The 10,041-nt window shown below is 39.8% G+C and overlaps 1 pseudogene; it reads right to left on the bottom strand.

Annotated features, from left to right (window-relative positions):
• Positions 1-3,180: 3,180 nt before the first annotated feature.
• Positions 3,181-4,167, bottom strand: LOC139021000 (olfactory receptor 1J4-like; annotated as a pseudogene).
• Positions 4,168-10,041: the final 5,874 nt, after the last annotated feature.

Raw genomic sequence — 10,041 nt, 5'->3', positions numbered from 1 at the left:
ATTCTTTTCTTTTTATGAAAAAAAATTTAATGTTGACATTATTGCAGACATGCCCCTTGTCACCTCCACTACCCTCTCCTCCCTCTTTTTTGCCTTCCTTACACTATTGTTTATGTCCATGAGGTACGCAAATATGTTCTTCAGCTAATACTTTCAGCTTCTTTATCTGGTCACCCCAAACCTTCTCCCCTCTGGTTTCTCCCTTTCTATTCTATGTATCCATGCTTCTGATTCCATCTTGTTCATCACTTTATTTGTTCATTAGACACCACATATGGTATTTGTCTTTCTCTGACTTGCTTATTTTGTTTAGCATAATACTCTCCAGGTCCATCTATGCTGTTGCAAAGGGTAAGAGTTCCTTCTTTTATACAGCCATGTAGTATTCCATTGTGTAAATGCACCACAGCTTTTTTAACCACTCAACTGCTGATGGTCATGTGGGCTGTTTTCAGATCTTAACAAATGTGAATAGTGTTGCGATGAACATAGAGGTGCATATATTCTTTCTGATTGGTGTTTTGGGATTCTTAGGATATATTTCCAGAAGAGCGATTACTGGGTCGAAAGGCAGTTCCATTTTTAATTTTTTGAGGAAACTCCATGCTGTTCTCCACCGTGGCTGCACCAGTGTGCATTCCCAGCAACAGTACCTAGAGTTTCCTTATCTCCACATCCTTGCCAGCAGTTGATGTTTGTTGATTTATTGATAGGAACCATTCTGGCAGGTGTAAGTTGATATTCCTTTATAAGAGTTAACTTACCCTTATTCTGCAGTCATTTCTTTATTTATTCATTTATACCATTATGAATACATGGATTATTATTCTCGGACTTATAATACATTACCAGTGTTATTTATTTTGAAACTTTCGGTGTCTTTATTACTTACAAAGATTCTAAATGATCATAGAGAAGCCAACTGGAAAATATGTATAAAAGAGACACCAGAAGAAAAAAACAGAACTTAAGAAACTAAAGGAAATTTTTACCGTGGGAGATGAGTCAGGAGTGGCACAGAAAGAATGGGGAAAGGGAACAGTATAGATGTTCATATAGTAAACCTATAAATTGCAATCTATTTATACATTTTAAAACCCATGATTTCTGATTGATAGCTCCAATTCTGGTTTGACACCATAGAGTCCTTTCCAGCCTCTCCTTTTCCATGTGCAGAGCACCTTTTCTCAAGAGTGAGAGTGAAACCCTTTTCCTCCGTGTTTATTTAGTTGCTGAGTCTTTGGATATATGGTGACTTGTTTCAGAATCTTGAACTCACACCACTGTTAATGATACTCAACAGCTTATAGCATTCTTTAGACTATTTTTAATTGTGGAAATATACAGACAAAATTTGGGGTTTAAGAATTGCTTCGGTTATTTATGTTATTTTCCCCTCTAATCTAATTGTGGAGTTAATTTGAAATATAATTTCAGTTCATTTGTATTGTTTTAATCTGTTTTGCTTTATTCACCACCTCTCCTATTTATTTTTTGTGGCAAAATACAGCATAGTCAAAAGTACATAAAAAATCCAACTCATCTTGCCATCCCTTCTGCCCACCTCCTGTGGGTAAACAATCTCGGTTTCTGATTTATTCTTCCTGTGCTTCTTTCTGCTCAGCTGGGCACACACATGTGTATTTTATTCCCCTTCATTGTTGTATAAAGAGGAACATGCTACCCTGCTCTTTTACACATGGCTGTTTTTCAATTAGCAATATATCTGCATATTTCTCCACATTGCTTCATAGATACCTTTGCTTTTATTTGATTCACAGTTGCAAAATACTCAATGGATGTTCTCTAGAATGTTCTTTAGTGGTCATAAAATGAGATATTGGTGATGAGTGCCCTAAATGCCACTGAATTGTATACCTCAGATGGCAAAAAGAAAGTAGAAAGTGATATCTGCATACAGCACAGAAAATATTTATAAAACAATAAAAATAATAATGTATGATTAATAAGTTAATTGAGGGTTAATTGAGGGAAAATTGAATTTTAAAGTATGTATTTAATTAAAATGGAGGAATATGAGAGAGGATATCTGTGAAACAGATGTACCAAATAAAAAACAGAGTAGTATGGAAAATATAAATTCAAATATATTATGATTAGATGTTTATATACAATATTCTCCAGATATATAATAATTGTTACCTTACATAAAATGAGCAAAAACCAGCGTTATATTTTTAACGATGCACACCTGACAGACATAAGGACAAAGAAAAGTTTAAAGTGATGAAAAAGAAATACCATTTAAACACTAACCATAAGAAAGTTGACTCTTGACCAGCTATACTATTCTGGTATCTATATCTCTATCTGTATCTATATATCTGTAACTATATCAATGGATATAAATATCTATAGTTATCAGAAGTAGATGAGGTGTTAAGGTAGGACCCACTACTAGAGACTTTTCCTAATTATAAACAACGTGGTTTGCTCTTAAATGCATTTTTAAAAACTCCATTCCTCTTCTTTTCTAACAACTAGGCTTTGCAGCACATAGTTTCATAGTGTAATTATTCTTATCATGGCTGATTGCAGTCAGACAACATGATGTCATTGATTGTGAATTAGGAAGAGATGTGCACAATCAGCTTTAAGCCAGCATGTAAAAATCAGTTTAAAAAAAAAAAAGAAAGAAAGATCACCAGGAGCAGATCATGATGCTAAATAAGTGAGTCTTCTATAGCATAAAATTTTTAAAACTGCATAAGCAAAAAATCAGATATCTCATAACAGACGGAGACAAACCACAATTATGATTGTGTAACAGGTTTGCATGGGATTTTTCATATATAAGAGATGATGGACAACCAAAAACTATCAAATATGAAAAAAATTATTAACAATCCTAGAAGCGCACATGGCCATATAACAACTTATACATGACGAGATGATCGATATACTATGAAAGTAGCCCTAACCGGTTTGGCACAGTGGATAGAGCATTGGCTTGTGGAATGAAAGGTCCCAGGTTTGATTCCAGTCAAGGGCATGAACCTTGGTTGGGGGCACATCCCCAGGGGGAGGGGTGCAGGAGGCAGCTGATCGATGTTTCTATCACATCAATGTTTCTAAGTCTCTATCCCTCTCCTTTCCTCTCTGTTAAAAAAGAAAGAAAAAAAAAGAAAGTAATATAGAGGTGTCAACAATACAATAATTTTAGGAGATATCTCTCACTGTGCTCCTGATTGCAACAGGAGGATTTAGTGATTGCATCTTAAAGAACTTAAACCTACTGACACACATCTCTAAGGCCTGTTTTATATCTCTGTTCCTCAGGCTGTAGATGAAGGGGTTCAGCATGGGGGTAACTATTGCATACATGACCGAAGCAATTATGTCTTTAGAACCCCATGATGAGGAGAAAAAGTAAACACCTGTAGCTGTCCCGTAGTATAAAAACACCACAGAGAGATGGGAGCCACAGGAAGAAAAGGCTTTAAAGAGTCTCTTAGTGGAGGGCACCCTCAGGATGATGGTCCCTATTCAGATATAAGAGCCCAAAATTACACCAAAACAAAAACAGAAAATCATTCCTCCCTCAGTAAATATGACCAGTTCATTGAGGAAGGTGTCTGAGCAGCTCAGCTTCAGGAGTGCAGCAAGGTCACAGAAGTAGTGGATGATGGTATTGTCAGCACAGAAAGACAGTCGGTCCAAGAGGAGGGTGTTCAAAAGGGCACTGCAACAGGAGAGAATCCAGGAGCCAGCCAGCAGCAGCAGACATGGCCCCTCCCTCATGATGATGGTGTAGTGCAGGGGGTGACAGATGGCCACATACCTGTCATATGCCATCACAGCCAGAAGAAAATTATCAAGACCAGCAAAATGAATGAAAAAATACAACTGAGAAATGCATCCCACATAGGGGATGGATTGATGCTGAGTCTGCATGTTCATGAGCATCTTAGGGACAATGACAGAGGAGAGAGAGATGTCAGAGAAGGCCAAGTGGCTGAGGAAGAAGTACATGGGCGTGTGCAGGCGAGAGTCCAGCCTGATGAGCAGGATGATGAGCAGGTTGCCCAGCACCGTGGTCAGGTACATGCCCAGGAACAGGGTGAAGAACACGCCCTGCTGCCCTGGCGGGATGGGGAGCCCCAGGAGGAGGAACTGGGACACGCTGCTCTGGTTCTCAGGCCTCATGCTGCTCTTCTGTCTGCTGGGGATGAAAGGACAGTGAAGAAGGCTAGAGTCTTTGAAAGTGTGTTTATGGTCACCACTGTAGGGTTTCCTACTTTCTCCTGGAGAAAAATAACATCTCCTTGCATTCATATAATCTGCTAGAGCTTTCATTGCAAGCAACACACCTTCAATGCCCAATATGGCTTCTTTCAAATGAAAACAGAACAAATTCATCTTTATTTTCTTAATCACCCAGGTTCCTGGCACTGTGATACTAATTAGAGATGCAAGAATAAATGGGACACACAGGACCTCTTTCCTCTGCCCCCTGATCCTCTGGGCACCCCTGACAGAGGACTGAGTAAAGGTAAGGCTCTGCGGCCAGATTCCTTGTGCGATAAGTCTGGTGACATCTCTCCTTGGACGACTGATTTAAGGAGCTGATTCTATCGTGGTTACATGTTGTGCCACAGTATGTGAAGATACCAATATCACACATTCCTAGAGTCAATAAGAGCGTTCTAATTCAAGACACATGAATATGTAAGAACAGTGACTGTATAAAGTAAACACATAAAATTTTAATTATTATTTTTATGATGTGCTAACTACCCAAATGAAGCCAAGATCAAATGTAGGAATTCAATCAAAAAGCATCTTGAGAAGATCAGCGCAAAGGGCCAAGGAGCTGACCTAGCCCCTTGTGCTACCTTATCTGAGCTCTCACCCTCTAAAGAGCATTGCGGAGCTCACATCCTGTCATTGGGTAAATCTTCTGGTGAGACAAGTCTTAATGCACATCCATCTTTTTGTGAAGAAATAAACTTACCTCAGTGCATCTATCTCCATCTGCATCTGGTGCTTTGAGCTGGCTCTGAAATGAGGATCCATGGCAAGAGAGACCCGAGATCAGGCATGTGAGAACTGGGGACCCTGAAGGACAGGAAGTGTCCATTAGGATTCACAGTATCCTGACTGACCATCACTACTTCTAGTACCGATCTTCATATTTATAATAATTGACATTTAGTGAACACTCTGTCAAACCAATCCATTTTTGTATTTATTGCCACAGTTAGTAACTGCTGTAGTCTCAATTCTCTCATGTTTCTTAGATATATTAGAATCTTTGCTCCTATGACCCCGCTGTTTCTCCCTCTTTTTAATTAGACAAAAGAGCCAGGCCTTAAGAAATATAGTCTCAGCATTAGAGGGAGTCCTTCTGCTCAGACAGCGGTCACCACTCATAGTCCTGCAGCCCAGTATTTTGCAAATGGCTTTCATGTACCTTCAATTTCACTCAATCTACCATTGTTTATTCTGTGTCTGGCAAGTAGAGAAGATGGTGATATTTGTTCCTTAATTTACTAACAGGAGTAGTGAGATGGCTTACACAATTTCACATAGACATTACCCAGTGGAACCTGGTCTCAAAGGTAGATTTTCTAGTCATCTTTTCACTGGGAAGAGAATTCACGCATTTCTTCCTGTGGGAGGTAGAAAGGTTAAACTAAAGTTGAATGTCAAAATAGCCATAAGCTTGGGAGAGGAACTTGGCATTGATCTTGTTGTGTGTGTGTGTAACAAGGTTAAGTAATGCCAGCAAGTAACTAGGATCTCAAACATCTCCTGGAGGAGACCCATTTCAAGGAAAGGGAACAATATAGAAATGGCACCTTGATTCTGTCAGCACCATGAGTGAAAGAGATGGCTGGGAGACACTCAGTAATAGGGAGAAGAAGCGGCTGCCTGGAGGCCCAGGGGAGTCTTTGGTTGGATAATTTTCCTGTCAGTGTACCAGGTATTGTCTCCTAGCATTCAGGAAATGGAGAGTCAGGTGTCATGGCCTCCTACAGGCTACAAATGACCAAGTGCTTACAATGTGCTAGTATTTAAGCACCTTACAGACCAGATTCCACAGTGATTGTCATTATTCCCATTTGACAGTGGAGGCTGCTGAGCATCTACGACCACAAAGCTGTTAAGTGGGGACAAGACATAGAATTGAGTGTGATATCAGATATGAGCATTTAGTTTCTAAACTATGTAACAAAGTTGAAGAAAAAGTTCAAAAACATTGGGCTTCCAGGGATGCTCCTGTATTATTTAAGTCACTGAAAAATGGCCCCCAACAGATCTTCAAAATGGGCTTTTCTTGGAGCTGCCTGTGTGGATTCCGGTCTGTAGCTATGGTGAATCCCAACATATCAAAGCAAGATATTTGTTGGCCTTTTCAGTATCTTGGTTTTAAGTCTCCATCCTACATACCTTCTGTGTGAAGGAAGTCAAGGTGTGAGTTTGTTACACACAAGAGCACTCACACACTGTCACAGCCACAGCCTTGCCAGATGGAGACTTACAGACTTCCCTGGCTTACACTCAAGCTAAGTAAATACAGCCAGAGTGTGAGTCAATGTCACACAAATCTATGAAAAACACACAAAACTCACTCACACGTGTGCAGCACAGTTGCACACACATAACTCTCAAGCATCCCCCACCGCACACATTGCAGTCACAGGCAGTAACACATTCGAATCACAAGTGATGCACAAGGTCTTCCACGCAGCACACAGGCAACAAACACAAGAGAATAAGGCAGACATCGCTGAGGAAACTCCAGGCTTCCCTGACTTATACTTATCCTCAGTGGAGGCATTCAGTGTGTGTCAGTGACACACACACAAAGTCATACAACACACACACACACACACACACACACACACACACACACACACATGACTATGGAGATTTCTGGGTCCCTTCTAATCTATACCAGGGCTGTGAGTTCTGATACCTTGTGCTCTGTGCTATTTCCCAAATCTTCAGTTTCTTTGCAGGAGACCCAGGCTTAAAGGGAAGGGAACAAACTTTCATGGTCTGAGGACCTTTACAGATTCTCATGTCTGTTCAGCAGCTTCAAAACAGTGGACAGGTGATCTCCTTTTAGCTTCAGAAAGAGACCCCAGAGGGAGACAGCCCCAAGACTCCTAGTCAATTGCAATAATTGCCCAACTTCCTGCAGGCCCCTTGGGAAGGAACAGGTTAGGGGGCAAAGACTGAACTGCAACTGCAGTCCCAGCCGACAGTGTCCGTAATGTCATTGATACCTAGGACCTCTGCCCAAGTCTCCAGATGGCAAGCACAATGTTCCCAGTTGCCCGTGGCCTCTGCACCACAATTTCAATGTACGTCATTCAGCAGGCTCCCAAAGCACAATACAGACCTCTGTTAGAACACAAAGCCCCTTCAACAGGTGAGTGAACAAAAAAACTGCAGTATATCTGTACAGTGGAATAGGACTTGCCAATAAAAAGAATCATCTAAAGAGCAAAAAGAATATAAAAATGTCTTGATACTTATTCATCGTTAAACATAGATGAATCTCCAAATGCTTATGCTGAGTGAAAGAAGGCAACAATGAAAGAATAGATTCTGTATGATCCCATTTAGATAAACTTCTAGCAGGTACAAACTAATTGATGTGACAGAAACAGATCAGTAGTTCCCCTGGGGGACAGAGGTGAGGAGCAAAAAAAGGAGCTGGAGGTACGCTTGATGAAACTTCCTGGTTCTGACAGCTTAATGGGTGTATACCTATGTCAAAAGTATTCAAATTGTATATTTTAAATATATGAAGTATTTTGTATTCACTTAAATCTCAAAAAAAGCTCTTTATTTTTTAAATGTATCCTTATTTTTGAAAGTATTACAGTTGTCACCTTTTTCCCCCGATTGACTCCCTCCACCCCACACCCTCCCCTCCCAGGCCTTCACCACACTATTGCCTGTGTCCATGGGCTATGCATATATGCATATAAGGTCCCTGGTTCCTAACTCCCACCTGCCCCACCCCCACCTTCCCTCTAAGATACATTATCTATTCCATGCTTCTATATCTCTGGATCTATTTTGTTCATTAGTTTATCTTGTCCATTAGATTCCACATATGAGTGAGATCATATGATACCTATTTTTATTTTACTAATATTTTAATTAAAATCTTAAATTACAGTTTATATTCAATATTATTTTGTATTAGTTTCACATGTACAGCATAGTGGTTAGACAATCATGTACTTTATAAAGTGTTCATCCTGATATTTCCAGTACTCAATGGGCAACACACAGTTAATCACAATATTATTGACTATATTCCCTATGCTATAACTTATATCTGCATGACTATTTTGTAACTTCTTTTTTATTTTATTTTATTTTTTAAATTTATCTTTATTCTTGAAAGTATTACAGATGTTCCCTTTTCCCCAATTGATCCCCTCCTCCCCACTGCCACCCCCTCCCCATGCCTTCACTGCACTATTGTCTGTGTCCATGGTTATGCACATATGCATATTAGTTCTTTGGTTAATCTCTCCCTGTCCCCCTTCCCTCTGAAGTACATCAATCTGCTGCATGCTTCAATGTCCCTGGGTCTCTTTTGATAGTCAGTTTATTGGGTTCATTAGATTCCACATATAAGTTAGATCATGAATTAGTTATCTTTCTCTGACTGGCTTATTTTATTTAGCATAATACTCTCCAGGTCTCTCCATGCTGTCTCAAAGGTTAAGAGATCCTTCTTTTTCACAGCTGCATAGTATTCCATTGTGAAATATGTGACTGTGTTTTGTTTTGTTTTTTAATCCATTCATCCACTGATGGTCACTTGGGCTGTTTCCAGATCTTAGCTATTATAACCAATGCTGCTATGAACATGGGGGTGCACATACTGTTTCTCATTGGGGTTTCAGGCTTCTTAGGATATATTCCTAGAAGTGGGATCATGCGGTCAAATGACAGTTCCATTTTTAATTATTTTAGGAAACTCCACACTGTTTTCCATAGTGGTTATACCAGCCTACATTCCCACTAGGGTTTTTCTTTTCTCCACATCCTCACTAGCACTTGCTGTTTGTTGATTTAGTGATGATAGTCATACTGGCAGGTGTGCCATAGTACCTCATTGTCATTTTAATTTGCATCTCTCTGATGAACAGTAACATTGAGCCTTTTTCACACGTCTCTTGGACATTTGCATATTCTCTTTGGAGAATTGTCTATTAGGGTCTCCTGCCCATTTTTCAATTGGATTCTTTGTCTTCCTTTTGTTGAGTTGCACAAGTATGTTATATATTTTGGAAATGAATCCCCTATCAGATGTATCATTGGCAAATATGTTCTCCCATACAGTGGGGTCCCTTTTCATTTTGATGCTAGTTTCCTTTGTTGTGCAAAAGCTTTTTATTTTGATGTAGTCTCATTTGTTTACTTTTTCCTTATTTCTTTTGCCCTAGGCCAGTGGTCTGCAAACTGCAGCTTGCAAGCCACATGCGGCTCTTTGGCCCCTTGAGTGTGGCTCTTCCACAAAATACCAAATTCTGCACATGGGCCACGAAGTTGTAATCACACTGTAAGTGCGCCCGCACATGGTATTTTGTGGAAGAGCCACACTCAAGGGGCCAAAGAGCCGCATGTGGCTTGCGAGCCGCAGTTTGCCGACCACAGCCCTAGGCTATATACCTGTGGAATTTCTGCTACATGAAATGGCTGAGATTTTGATGCCTATGTTTTTGTTTTCTTTTAGGATGTTTATGGTTTCATGACTCACATTTAAGTCTTTTATCCAGTTTGAGTTTATTTTTATGTATAGTGTAAGTTGGTGATCTGGTTTCTTTCTTTCTTTCTTTTTTTTTTTTACATGCATCTCTCCAATTTTCCCAACACTATTTTTTTTAATTTTATTTTATTGCTTAAAGTATTACAAAGAGTATTATATATGTCTCCTTTTTTCCCCCGCTTGACATTCCCCTGGCCTCCCCTACCCCCCAGTGTCTTGTGTCCATTGGTTATGCTTATATGCACGCATACAAGTCCTTCGGTTGATCTCTTACC

This window comes from Myotis yumanensis, unplaced genomic scaffold, assembly GCF_028538775.1.
Source record: "Myotis yumanensis isolate MYYU_CA2020_CCGP unplaced genomic scaffold, mMyoYum1.0.hap1 SCAF_12, whole genome shotgun sequence".
Lineage (NCBI taxonomy): Eukaryota > Metazoa > Chordata > Mammalia > Chiroptera > Vespertilionidae > Myotis > Myotis yumanensis.
The sequence above is the reverse complement of the archived record's forward strand: the minus strand, read 5'-3'. Positions and strand labels throughout refer to the sequence as shown.